General features: G+C 38.7%; 1 non-coding gene across 1 annotated transcript; it reads right to left on the bottom strand.

The window, feature by feature from the left end:
• Positions 1-213: 213 nt before the first annotated feature.
• Positions 214-424, bottom strand: LOC114505931. Its single transcript, XR_003685367.1, has one exon. It is a non-coding gene; the product is annotated as a small nucleolar RNA U3 (small nucleolar RNA).
• Positions 425-14,068: the final 13,644 nt, after the last annotated feature.

The following is a 14,068-nucleotide window of genomic DNA, read 5'->3' as shown; positions in this document are numbered from 1 at the left end:
AATTTAACCAAGGATGTTAACAATCTATACACCAAAAACTGAGAGAAGACAGTCAGTCAAGACACTAAGAGAAGAAATTGTAAAAGACACAATAAATGAAAATATATCTAGTGTTCACAGATTGTGAGTTGATGTTGTTAAAATGTCCTTACTAAGACATCTGCAGATTTCATGCAAACTCTATTAAAATTCCAGTGGATATTTTTTTTAGAAACCACTCAGACTATGTTCTCTCCCTCTTACTCTTCCAGAGGAAGAGAAGAACGGTCATCAATGGCTATTGGCAGTTGCAGAAGTAACACCAAAAGATGCTTTCATGCTCAGAAGAGAACACTGCACCTCCTCCTCATGGTTTCAGGTGCTCTACACATACAAAGAAACTTCTCTAGTAACGAACTATCCAGAAATTCCACTGCTGGGACTATATCATAATAACCCTAAAACACCAATACAAAAGAACTTTTGCACCCCAATGTTCATAGCAGCACAATTTACAATAGCTAGGTGCTGGAAGCAACCTAGATGCCCATCAGTAAATGAATGGATCAAAAAACTATGGTACATTTACACAATGGAATTCTATGCAGCAGAAAGAAAGAAGGAGCTTCTGCCCTTTGCAACAGCATGGATGGAGCTGGAAAGCATTATGCTAAGCGAAACAAGCCAGGCAGTGAAAGACAAATACCATATGATCTCACCTTTAACAGGAACCTAAACAACAAAACAAAGAAACAAGCAAAATATAGTCAAAGACACTGAAATAGAGGACAGGCTGACAGTGACCAGAGGGAAGAGAAGAGAGAATTTCAGGGGACAATGGGAAGGGTTTACAGGAAAAATTTAAAGGACACATGGACAAAAACTAGGGGAAGGGTGGTAATGGGAGGGAAGTGGGGAGGGATGGGTGGGTGGGCTGGGATGGGAGTAAATGGGAGAAAACTATACTAGAACAATGATTAAAATTAAAAAAAAAAGAAATGATCCCTGAAAATATAGTCTTTCCAATGGATTTTTTTACAGAAATAGAAAAAAAATCCTAAAATTTTTATGGAACTAAAAAAAGAGTTCAAATAGCCAAAGAAATAATCAGAAAGATCAAAGTTGGAGGCATCACAATTATTTATTTCAAAGCTATAGTAATCAAAACAGTAAGGTACTGGTATTAAAAAGTCACATACATAAATAAAACAGTATCAAGAGCTCAGAAAGAACCCACACATATATTGTTAAGTAATATTTGATGATAGAGCCAAGAGTACTCATCAGAAGCTGGTAGCCACTTCAATAAATGATGGGAAAACTGGATATCTACATGCAAAAGAATGACAATGGGCACTTGTCCTATGCCACTTACAAAAGTAAGTGATTAAAGACTTAAACATAAGACCTGAAACCATAAAACTCCTATAAGAAAACAGAAAAATTTCCTTGACTTCAGCTTTGGCCATGGTTTTCTGGATAACAAACCAAAATCAAAAGCAACAATAATATAAATCAACAAGTGAGACTACATCAAATTAAAGGTTTCTGCACTGTAAAAGGAACAATCAACAAAATGAAAAGACAACCTGTGGAATGGAATAATAAGTGTAAACTATATATCTAGTAAGGTGTTAATATCAAAAATATATAAGGAATTTATTTAACATGATAGAAAAAATCCAAACAAATTTATTTAAAAATGAAGAAGCATATTGGGGGGCTAAGATGGCATCGGAGTAGGAAGGAGCAGATTCGGCTTCCCTCTGCTCAGGGGAGAAAATCCTGACTGATCTATGGAGTAGAGAAGCAAGCAACCAACATACTTCAGCATTTTTGAAAATAGGGGACCAAGGATTGTGGTGGAACTGAAAAACCGGACCCTAAGAAGAGAGCTGCAACAAGGTAGGGTCCCAGGGATTAGCGTGTGGTCCGGGGGCTGCAGCCCCAGGCCCAGTGCCCACTGCTGGGTTTGCCACAGAGTCCTTGGGAGAGAGCTGGGACAACTGCTCCCTCCCCAGCCAAACAGGGTCTGACTGGGAGGAATCCAGGTGCTAGCAAACACACAAGGGCTGTGAGCACCCTTGGAGGCTGTGGACACTGGAGAGGCTGGGTCATGCAGCGGGCCCAGATCCCCACAGTCACTGGTCTGGCTGGAGACTTGGGCTGTGGGAGAAGCCAGGCCATTGTGCAGAGAGGCAGGCTTGAACAGGAGGAATTTCTCAAGAGGAAAGAGTGAATAGACAGACACTGTTTGGGGAATTCCCATAAAGTGATCAGTCACTCCAGCCTCCCTGCCACCCAGACAAGGGCACACAGGCATGGGCGCAAGGGCAGAGCAGCCCTGCACGCCAGTCCACAGCAGTAACCCTGGGGAAAGACCTGATTCCCATACCCAGGGTGCAAGGCTGAGGGCCAAGGAAGAAAAGCCATACCAATCACCCCTCAGCCTGCCGCAGCTAGCAAGAGCAGAAAAACCGGTTTGGCCACTTTGAAACCAAGAGACTTTTCAATTTGATTCTATTTTTTTAACAATTTTTAATTTTGTAATTTTTATTGTTTTTATTCTCTCTGGATTTCTTCTTCCTCTCTTTCCTGATTTCTTGTTTTATTCCTTCCTCCTTCCTGTCCTCCAATTTTATCTCTTCTTCCTTGCTTCGTCTGCCTTTTCTATTTTTACTTTTTAAAATTTTTTCTAAATACCTACAAGTGAGACAAAATACTGGATCTGTGAAAAGACCAAAGTTGAACCCAAAGAAGGGGCATCACAACAGCTGGGACAGTGAGACACATTTCAGTCTGCTATTACAGAGAACCTGCAAGTTATAGCATATTTGTATTATTATTATTTTTCCAGTATTCCTACATCTTTTTTAATAGTATTTTTGTATCCCTCTTCTTTTTGTATAGTCAGCTCTGCTAGGCTAGATATATTGTATGACCTGACAGCTTTCCCCTGATATCTCTTTCCATACTAAACTGCTCATCTACTGTCCTTTAACTCACCTGTGTCCCATTAGCACAATACTCGAGGTTCAGTACTCCCTATTCTTGTCACCTAGATCTCATAGATTCTGTCATACGATTGTTCCCATAATATTATTGTAAATAACTGCTGTTCCATGCAATTGTAATTACTTCACAACACCTCCCCCCCGCCCAATCTTAGCCCATTTCAGTTTCCTGAACTCTAATGTTGTAGTGGTTAACTCTATTCTCTCACACACTACACCCATTTACTATCGTTTACTCTCACCTTAAGTCAGAACCTGACCTCCCACAACCTCCCTGCTTTATAGATCCAACTCACAATCCTTCCTTCCCCAACAAGAGTCTTATCTTCTTTCCATTCTTTCTAAAAATCAGCTAGCTGGGTGGAAGATCACAGTCAACACTATAATAGTCAAAGGACCTCCTATCTCTTCCCTACTTGCTACTACTGTAAATAGCATAGAATTCTCTGTTGCTGTCTTAAACCATTTTGCCTTCCCCCTCCAAATGATGACAAAAGAGAATAGGTGGAGGTGGTGAACACCAGGATACCCACTGGAAGAGGAAACCCAACAACAAAGGAACCACTAACAGATAACAACAGAAGAAGGTGAAGGAGGGAGTGGTAACCACACAAACCTCAATCCAGGACCTATCTGGAAATACAGCTAAACAGTAGAGACAGTGCCCAATACAAACAACTGAACAGGAGCAAGAGAGAATTCTTTAAACCTTATACACATGGAAGAACAAGCTTCAAAACAGCCTGCCCTCACTAGCACTACAAAATACAGGGGGAGATGGACAGAGTGACCCTCATTTAACCAGCTGGTGGGAAGGAACCACCAAAGAAAGACTCAAAAACAATCAAAACCCAAAGGCAAACACAAGCCAACTTAAATGACAGCCCGAGAGCAGTGAGCTTGGGAGATCAAGGACACTGCACCACTGAAACTCACTGCTATTCTACTAAAGAAGTTCATACCACAAACCCAGGGAGCCAGAACAGATCAATTTAAGAAGCTGAGGCTAACAAGAATAGTCTCACAAACAATGGGAAGGCAAAGAAACAATCCCCAAATGAAAGGAAAGGAGGGAGCCTCAGAAAGAATGCTGAATGAAATAGAGGCAATTCATCTATCAGATATAGAGTTCAAAGCAATGATTGTCAGGAAGCTCAATGAGCTCAAAATGAGCTACCAGAAACTACAGGGAAGCTCCAATGAACTCACTGAAAACTACATCAACATGAAAAAGGAAATAGAAACTCTCAACAAGGGCCAAGAGGAAATGAAGAATCCAATTTCCGAACTGAAGAACACAGTAGAAGGGATCAAAAGCAGGATCGATGAAGCAGAAGATCAGATCAGAGAGCTAGAGGACAAAGTAGAAGAAAACACCCAGAAAGAGAAAGAAAAGGAAAAGAGGCTCAGAAAGAATGAAGATGGATTAAGAGAAATGCAAGACAATATGAAACGTAATAATATCCGTATAATAGGGATACCAGAAGGAGAAGAAGAACAAGGGACAGAAAACCTATTTGAAAAAGTATTGATGGAAAACCTCCCTAATTTGACGAGAGAAAAAGTCACACAAATCCAGGAAACACTGAGAGTCCCAATCAAAAGGAACCCAAAGAGGCCCACCTCAAGACACATCATAATTAAAATGACAAAATTTCAAGACAAAGAGAGAATATTAAAGGCCCCAAGGGAGAAACAGGAAGTAGCGTACAAAGGAGCCCCAATAAGGCTAACAGCCTTCTCAATGGAAACACTCCAAGCCAGAAGAGAATGGCAAGAAATATTCCAAGTAATGAGAACCAGAGAGCTGCAACCAAGGCTACTTTACCCAGCAAGGCTCTCAATCAAGATATAAGGCCAAATAAGAAGCTTCTCAGACAAAAGAAGTCTAAAAGAATACACCTCCACCAAACCAGCTCTGCAAGAAATGCTAAAGAGACTGCTTTAAGGAAAGAAAGGAAAAGAGACAGTGAGAGAGGAACACACGTACATAAAAGGCAATGATTAAGCACCTATCAATAATAACCTTAACCATAAATGGAATAAATGCTCCAATCAAAAGACAGAGAATAGCTGATTGGATAAGAAAACATGACCCACACATATGCTGCCTACAAGAAACCCACCTCAGGATAAAAGATCTGCACAGGCTGAAAGTGAAGGTCTGGAAACAAATTTTCCAAGCAAATGGACAGGAACAATAAGCCAGGGTAGCAATACTCATATCTGAGAAAATAGACTTCCAAAAAAGGAACATAAAGAGAGACCCAGAAGGTCATTTCATAATACTCAAGGGAAGAATCCACCAAGAAGACATAAATATTGTAAATATATATGCACCCAACATAGTAGCACCCAAATACATAAAGAAAATCTTAGAGGACTTCAAGAAAGATATGGACACCAACACAAATATCGTGGGGTATTTTAACACCCCATTATCAAAAATGAACAGATCTTCCAAACAAAATATCAACAAAGATATTGTGGCATTGAATAATACCCTTGATGAAATGGACCTTACTGATATATACAGAACCCTCCACCCCAAAGAAGCTAAATGCACATTCTTTTCAAATGTACATGGAACATTTTCAAAGATAGACCACATGATAGGACACAAAACAAGCCTCAACAATTTAAAAACAATTTAAATCATACCAAGCATTTTCTTGGATCACAAGGGATTGAAACTAGAGACCAACCCCAAGGGAAAAAAACCCAAAACACTCAAAATCATGGAGATTAAATAGCATGCTATTAAACAATGAATGGGTCAAGAATGACATTAGGGAAAGAATCAAAAGGTCTCTGGAAACAAATGAAAATGAACTCACAGCAACCCAAACATTATGGGACACAGCCAAGGCAGTCCTGGGATGGAAGTTCATAGTGATACAGGCCCACCTAAAGAAATTAGAAACATTCCAAACAAACAACCTAACCCTATGTCTACAAGAACTCGAGGAACAACAACAAAGACAGACCAGAGCAAGCAGAAGGAAAGAAATAACCAAAATCAGAGCAGAATTAAATGACATAGAGACTAAAAGCACAATCTAAGAATCAATGAATCCAAGAGCTGGTTCTTTGAAAAGATAAACAAAATCGACAAGCCTTTAAGCAGACTCATCAAGAAAAAAAGAGAGAAGACCCAAATAAACACAAGCAGAAATGAAAGAGGAGAGATCACAACAGATACCACAGAAATACAAAGCATTGTAAGAAATTACTATGAAGAACTATATGCCAAGCAATTTGAAAACGTAGGTGAAATGGACAAATTTCTAGAAAAATATAATCTTCCAAAACTCAATGGAAAAGCAGAAAGCCTGAACAAACCAATAACAGCAAAAGAAATTGAAGCAGTAGTCAAAAAACTCCCAACACACAAAAGCCCTGGGCCAGATGGTTTCACAGGAGAATTCTACAAAGCATTTAAGGAAGAGCTAATCCCTATCCTTCACAGACTATTTCAAAAATCCAAAAAGATGGAAGACTCCCAAACTCTTTTTATGAGGCCAACATCATCTTAATTCCAAAGCCAGATAAAGACACAACAAAGAAAGAAAACTTCAAGCCAATATCACTGATGAACATTGACGCTAAAATCCTCAACAAAATACTGGCAAACCGCATCCAACAATATCTTAAAAAGATCACACACTATGAGCAAGTGGGATTCATTCCAGGGATGCAAGGATGGTACAATATTCACAAATCAGTACGTGTAATACATCACATAAACAAAAGCAAAGACAAAAACCACATGATCACATCAATAGATGCAGAGAAAGCATTTGATAAGGTGCAGCATCCATTTATGATAAAAACATTCAGCAAAGTGGAAATGGAGCATTCCTCAACATAATAAAGGCCATATATGAGAGACGTACAGCCAACATCATACTCAGAGGCCAAATTTAAAATATTTTCCACTACTTCCGGCAAGATGGAGGAATAGGTGGACACACCGTACCTCCTCGTACAACCAAGATTAGAAAACCAATAATTTACAACAATAATTTACTATCAGAATAACACCCAGATCCGGCAGAGGATTTATCTGAATGGAAGTCGGGCAGCCAAGAAGTTGAAGTAGACGAGTTCATCCGGACTGGTAGGAGAAGACGAGCCAGGCGGGCACGGGGCTGGCTCGGGTAGGCGGCGCGCGGAGGTCGGGGGAAGGTTTGGCGCGAAATCGGTGCAAAAGCCATCCAGGGGCGCAAGAACGCAGAGGTGATCCCTGAGTACGCAAGCTGCGGCTGGCAGACCCAGAGGGGTAGCGATTGTGGACCAGGGCAGAACTCGCGGCCCAGAAGCTCAGACAAGGGTCTGAGTCCAGGAGAACGGAACTACCACCATTGTTTTCTCCCATCCCGCTCCCGCTCCCGCCCCACCCCCACATATAACGTCACAATCTAGCGACTGGGGTGCCCAGCCCCAGTGAGCACCTAAGGCTCCGCCCCCCACCGTAACAAGAGTGACCAGACCGAAAAAAAAAAGGAGAGACAGGGGAAAAAAAAATATGTTTTCAACAGAGCAGATCAGTCCCCCAGGACTCATCCTTTTGAGCGACCAAGAATTAGCCAATCTATCAGATGCGCAGTTCAAAACACTGGTGATCAGAAAGCTCACGGAACTGGTGGATTTTGGACGAAATTTAGATGAAAGAATGCAGATTACCATAAAACAGATGCAGGAAGACACTCGGAGGAGAGCCAATAGTGAAAGGAAGGAATATGAGTCTCAAAACAATACAGTGGACCAGAAGGAAGATAGAATCAACCAAGCAGGAAAGCATGATGAAATAAGAATTCAAAAAATTGAGGAAAAGATTAAGAGCATCCAAGACACCTTTAAACGTTCCAATATCCGAATTATAGGGGTACCAGAATCGGAAGGGGAAAAGCAACAGATTGAGCACGTATTTGAACAAATAATAAAGGAGAACTTCCCCAAACTGGCAAAGGGAACAGTCTTCCAAGAAATCCAAGAAGCTCAGAGAGCCCCAAAGAAGTTGGACCCAAGAAGAAACACGACAAGGCACATCATAATTACATTAGCCAAGGTAAAAATGAAGGAGAGAATCCTAGAAGCAGCAAGAGGTAAGGGGACAGTCACCTACAAAGGAGTTCCCATCAGACTGTCAGCTGATTTCTCCAAAGAGACCTTACAGGCAAGAAGGGGCTGGAAAGAAATATTCCAAGTCATGAAAGACAAGGACCTACATCCCAGATTGCTCTATCCAGCAAAGCTCTCATTTAGAATGGAAGGGCAGATAAAGTGCTTCTCAGATAAGGTCAAGTTAAAGGAGTTCATCATCACCAAGCCCTTATTTTATGAAATGATAAAGGGACTTATCTAAGAAAAGAAGATAAAGAAAAGACATGTATAGTAAAAGGACAGCAAACTCACAAATATTAACAACCACACCTAAAGCAAAACCAAAAGAAACTAAGTAAACAATTAGAACAGGAACAGAACCACAGAAATGGAGGGCACATGGAGGGTTAGGCAGCAGGGGGGTGGGAGGAGGAGAGAGGGGGAAAAGGTATAGAGGATAAGTAGCACAGAATGTAGGTTGAAAATAGATAGGGGGAGGGCAAGAATAGTACGGGAAATGTAGAAACTAAACAACTCATAAGTATGACACATGGACATGAACTAAAGGGGGAAATGTGGGTGGGAGGGGGGTACAGGGTGGAGGGGAGAGAAGGGGGGAAATGGGACAACTGTAATAGCATAATCAATAAAATATATTTAAAAAAATAAAATATTTTCCACTAATATCAGGAACAAGACAAGGCAGTCCACTTTCACCACTTCTGTTCAATATGGTACTGGAAGTTTTAGCCACAGCGATCAGACAAGAAAAAGAAATAAAAGACATGCAAATAGGAAAGGAGGAAGGAAAACTGTCACTGTTTGCAGATGACATGATAGTGAGCATAGAAAATCCTATAGACTCTACCAAAAAACTGCTTGGCCTAATAAATGAATTTGGCAAAACAGTGGGATACAATGTCAATATCCAGAAATCAAAGGCATTTCTGTACACCAACAATGAAACAACAGAAGCAGAAATCAAGAAAAAAATCCCATTTGAAATATCAAAAAGAAAAATAACATACCTAGGAATAAACCTAACTAAAGATGTAAAGGACCTGTATTCAGGAAACTACACCACACTGAGGAAAGAAATCAAGGAAGAAACAAACAAATGGAAACATATACTGTGTTCATGGATTGGAAGAATTAATATCATCAAAATGTCCATACTACCAAAAGCAATGTACACATTCAATGCATTTCCTATTAAAGTACCAATGGCTTATTTCACAGACATAGAAAAAATACTTCCAAAATTTATATGGAATCATAAACGAACCTGAATAGCTGCTGCAATTTTGAGAAAGAAGAGAAAAGTAGGAGGGATCACAATACCTGACACTAAACTATACTACAAGGCCACTGTAATCAAAACAGCCTTGTACTGGCATAAAAACAGGCACATGGACCAATGGAACAGAACAGAGAGCCCAGAAATAACCCCAAGTCTCTATGGTCAATTAATATTTGACAAAGGCAGTAGCAACATAAGATGGAATAAAAATAGCCTCTTCAACAAATGGTGTTGGGAGACCTGGACAGCTACATGCAAAAAAATGAAACTCGAGCACCAACTTACACCTTATACAAAAATAAATTCAAGGTGGATAAAAGACTGAAATATAAACCATGACACCATTAAAGTCCTAGAAGAGAACGTAGGCAGGAAAATCCCAGATATTTCACGCAGAACCTTTTTTACTGACATGTCCTCTAGAGCAAGGGACATAAACTAAAGAATAAACAAATGGGACCTCATCAAAATTAAAAGCTTTTGCATAGCTAAAGAAAACAGTATTAGAATAAAAAGAGAACCAACTGTATGGGAAAACATATTTGCCAATGATACCTCAGACAAGGGTTTAATCTCCAAAATATATAAATAACTTACCTGACTCCACTCTAAGAAGACAAGTAACCCAATTAAAAAATGGGCAAAGGACTTGAACAGACACTTCCCCAAAGAAGACATACATAAAATCCAAAAATACATGAAACGATGTTCAATATTGCTAGCTATCAGAGAGGTGCAGATTACAACCACAATGCGATGCCACTTCACACCAGTCAGAATGGCCATCATAAACAAAGCAACAAACAACAAGTGTTGGAGAGGTTGTGGAGAAAAGGGGACCCTAGTGCACTGTTGGTGGGACTGTAGCCTGGTACAACCACTATGGAAAACACTATGGAACTTCCTCAGAAAACTAAAAATGGATCTGCCTTTTGATCCAGCAATTCCACTGCTGGGACTATATCCTAGGAACACTAAAACACCAATCCAAAAGAACCTTTGCACCCCGACGTTCATAGCAGCACAATTTACAATAGCTAGGTGCTGGAAGCAACCAAGATCCCCATCAGTAAATGAATGGATCAAAAAACTATGGTACATTTACACAATGGAATTCTATGCAGCAGAAAGAAAGAAGGAGCTTCTGCCCTTTGCAACAGCATGGATGGAGCTGGAAAGCATTGTGCTAAGCAAAATAAGCCAGGCAGTAAAAGACAAATACCATATGATCTCACCTGTAACAAGAACCTAAACAACAAAACAAAGAAACAAGCAAAATATAACCAAAGACACTGAAATAGAGGACAGACTGACAGTGGCCAGAGGGGAGAGAAGGGGGAATTTTAGGGGAGAATGTGTAGGGTTTACAGGAACAATTTTAAAGGATACATGGACAAAAACTAGGGTGAGGTTGGTAATGGGAGGGAAGTAGGGAGGTTTGGGTGGGTGGGCTGGAATGGGAGTAAAAAGGGAGAAAACTGTGCTTGAACAATGATTAAAATAAAATTAAAAAGATAAAAGAAAAAATAAAATAAAAATGAAGAAGCCTTGAACAGACATTTTTTCTGAAGAAGACATACACATGGCCAACAAGTACATGGAAAGGTGCTCAACATCACTAATTATTAGGGAAATGCAACTCAGGAAGAAAATTAGATATCATCTCACACTTGTTAGAATGGCTCTTAACAGAAAAACAAAAGATAAGAAATGCTGGTGAGAATGTGGAAAAACAGGGATCCTGTTGTACTGTTAGTGGAAATCAAAATCGGTATAGCTATGATGGAAAACAGTATGAAGTTTTCTAAAAAATCTAAGATGATCATATCATCCCCCAATTCCATTCTGCATATATATCCAGACAAAATCACTATATTAAAGAGTATGTGCACCCCCATGTTCATGACAGTATTATTCACAATAGCTAAGACATGGAAATAACCTAAGTGTGATGGCCAATAGACATATGACAAGATGTTCAACATCACTAATCATCTAAGAAGTGCAAATTAAAACCACAATGAGATATCATGTCATACCTGTCAGAATGGCTATCATCAATAAATCAACAAACAATAAGTGCTGGCAAGGTTGGAGAAAGGGGAATGCTTTTGCCCTGTTGGAGGACATGTAGATTGGTGCAGACACTGTGGAAAGCAGTATGGAGATACCATAAAAAATTAAAAATGGGTTTGCCTTATGACCCAGTGATTCCACTTCTGACAATATATCCAAAGGAACTCAAAACTCTAAGTTGAAAGAATGTAAGTACCCCTATGTTCATTGCAGCATTATTCATAATTGCCAATATACGAGAGCAGCCTAAGTGTCTATCAGTAGATGAATGGATATAACAGCATGGTGCCTTTACACAATGGAATACTACTCGACTGTAAAAAAGAAGAAAGTTTTACTCTTTGCAACAGTATGGATGGACCTGTATAACATTATGCTAAGTGGAATAAGCCAGTTAGAAAAAAGCAAATACCATATGATTTCAATCATATGTGAAATCTAATGACACACTGAACTAACAAGGAAAATGGGGACAGATGCATAGACAGAGGAAAGGCTCACAACTCTGGGGGACAGGGGTTGGCAGTAGAGGGATTGAGAAAGAAGATAAAAGGTCTCATGGACATGGACAACAGTGTGGTGATTGCTGGGGGAAAGGGTATCAGGGGGTTAAATGGTAATGAATAAACTATAATAAAGGTTAAATATAAAGTAAAAATAATAAATAGGACATGCCACATTTTATTAATTATTTTTACCTTATATTTAACCTGTATTGCAGTTTTTTTCATTACCATTTAATCCCCCAGCAATTGCCACACTGTTGTCCATATATATGTATATGTACACATATATATGTTGTCTATATATATATGTACACACACACACATATAATATTATTCAGTCACAAAAACAGAAGGAAATTTTGCCATTTACAACCATATGGATGAATCTTGAGGGTATTATACTAAGTGAAATAAGGCAGACAAATACTGTATAATCTCACTTATGTGGCAAGTCTAAAACCATCAAACTCATAAAACAGAGTAAAATGGCAGTTGTCAGTGTCTAAGGGATTGAGGAAATAAGCATATGTTTGTCAAAGGGTACAAACTTACAGTTTTAAAATGAATAAATTCTGTAGATTCAATGTACAGCATGGTGAGTTTACAGTACAGTATTGTGCACTTGAGAGTTGATATGAAATTAGACTTTTAATGTTCTCACCATAATAATAACAAAATGATAATTACATGAAATAAAGGATGTGTTAACTAATCTTATTCTAGTAAAGCATTTTATAATACATATGTGTATCAAATCATAACATTGTATACCTTAAGCTTCTAAATTGTTTATATCAATTAGATTTCAATAAAGCTGAAAAATAAAACCAGCCCCATAATAACATAGAAATTCATTTTTTTTCTGAGTTACTGATTCCCTTATGACATTGATACAGATATTCTTGAAAGAATAAAAGGAAACATAGGTTGACAGTAAACCCTATGAATATTTTATTGAATCTTTTTCTTCAGATTTTTTTTTTATTTAGAGAGAGGGGCAGGGAACCTAGGGCAAGAAACATCAATGTGAGAAAGAAATATTGACTGGCTGCCTTCTTCACATGCCCCAGGGGACCAAATGGGCAAACCAGTCATGTACCCTGATCTGGAATCTAACTAGGGACCTTTTTGTTCACTGGACAATGCACAACCAGCTGAGCCAATGTAGCTAGGCCTAAAAGGGATCAGACAGGGAGCACAAAAGCAGGTAATGAGTTTCAGTTGCTATTCACAAGGACACTTAATTTCTTGGTGCTATGTTTAGGATGCAAAACAAATAATGTCATCATTAAGCATTAAATGGTTAATTTACATAAAAGTTGTTCTTTCAAATGATAAAATAGTGAAGAAAATTGTAATTTTCCTTTAAGGAATAATTTGACATTTATAGAAAGAAATATTGCAAAAAGGAGTGTCTCACTAAAAAATACCCATATATTTTCTTTGTAGATGAAGCTCTCATTAGACAGGACAGGGGAATAACAAATTCTTGGACTAGATTAGTTAGAAAATTATGGGTATAAGGTAAGCAATATCAGTAATTTAGTTACCTGGAGGGTGAGAGTGGTAAGAACTTGAGAAGACCAAGGAGAAAAAGAATCAATGTGATGATTTCACCTTTTTTGTGTTCCCATACTGGAAAAGAGCAGGCTATGAAATGAAGAAAATAGAGAAAAACAGTTTAAAATTTTATTGAAAATCTCAATAAGAAGTAATCATCTAAGGACAACATGAGGAGTCAAGCTAACCACAAGGTTGTCAATTAGTATCTGCAATAAAAGACATTAGATGTGGAGTTTTAATACCAAAGTTGTTAACACCAATGTTATAAACTGCTTGATTTTACTCCACAAAAGTGGTTAGCCCAGAGGCCTCTTTACAGAGCCTAGAAGAACATTAGGAGAAAGAATTTAACATATTTTAAAGTTCAAAAATATCTGAATTTAGTTAAAAAGGATATTGACTTGGTGTGGGAATGGGTGAAAAGGGGAAAGGGAATACAGTCAATAATATTGTGATAAGTTTGCATGGTGACAAATGATTACTAGAATGAGTGGGAGTGATTGTTACAGAACAAACAAAGGGGG

This window comes from Phyllostomus discolor, chromosome X, assembly GCF_004126475.2.
Source record: "Phyllostomus discolor isolate MPI-MPIP mPhyDis1 chromosome X, mPhyDis1.pri.v3, whole genome shotgun sequence".
Classification (NCBI taxonomy): Eukaryota; Metazoa; Chordata; class Mammalia; order Chiroptera; family Phyllostomidae; genus Phyllostomus; species Phyllostomus discolor.
Note: the sequence above shows the minus strand (reverse complement) of the source record. Positions and strands in the feature narration are given on the sequence as shown.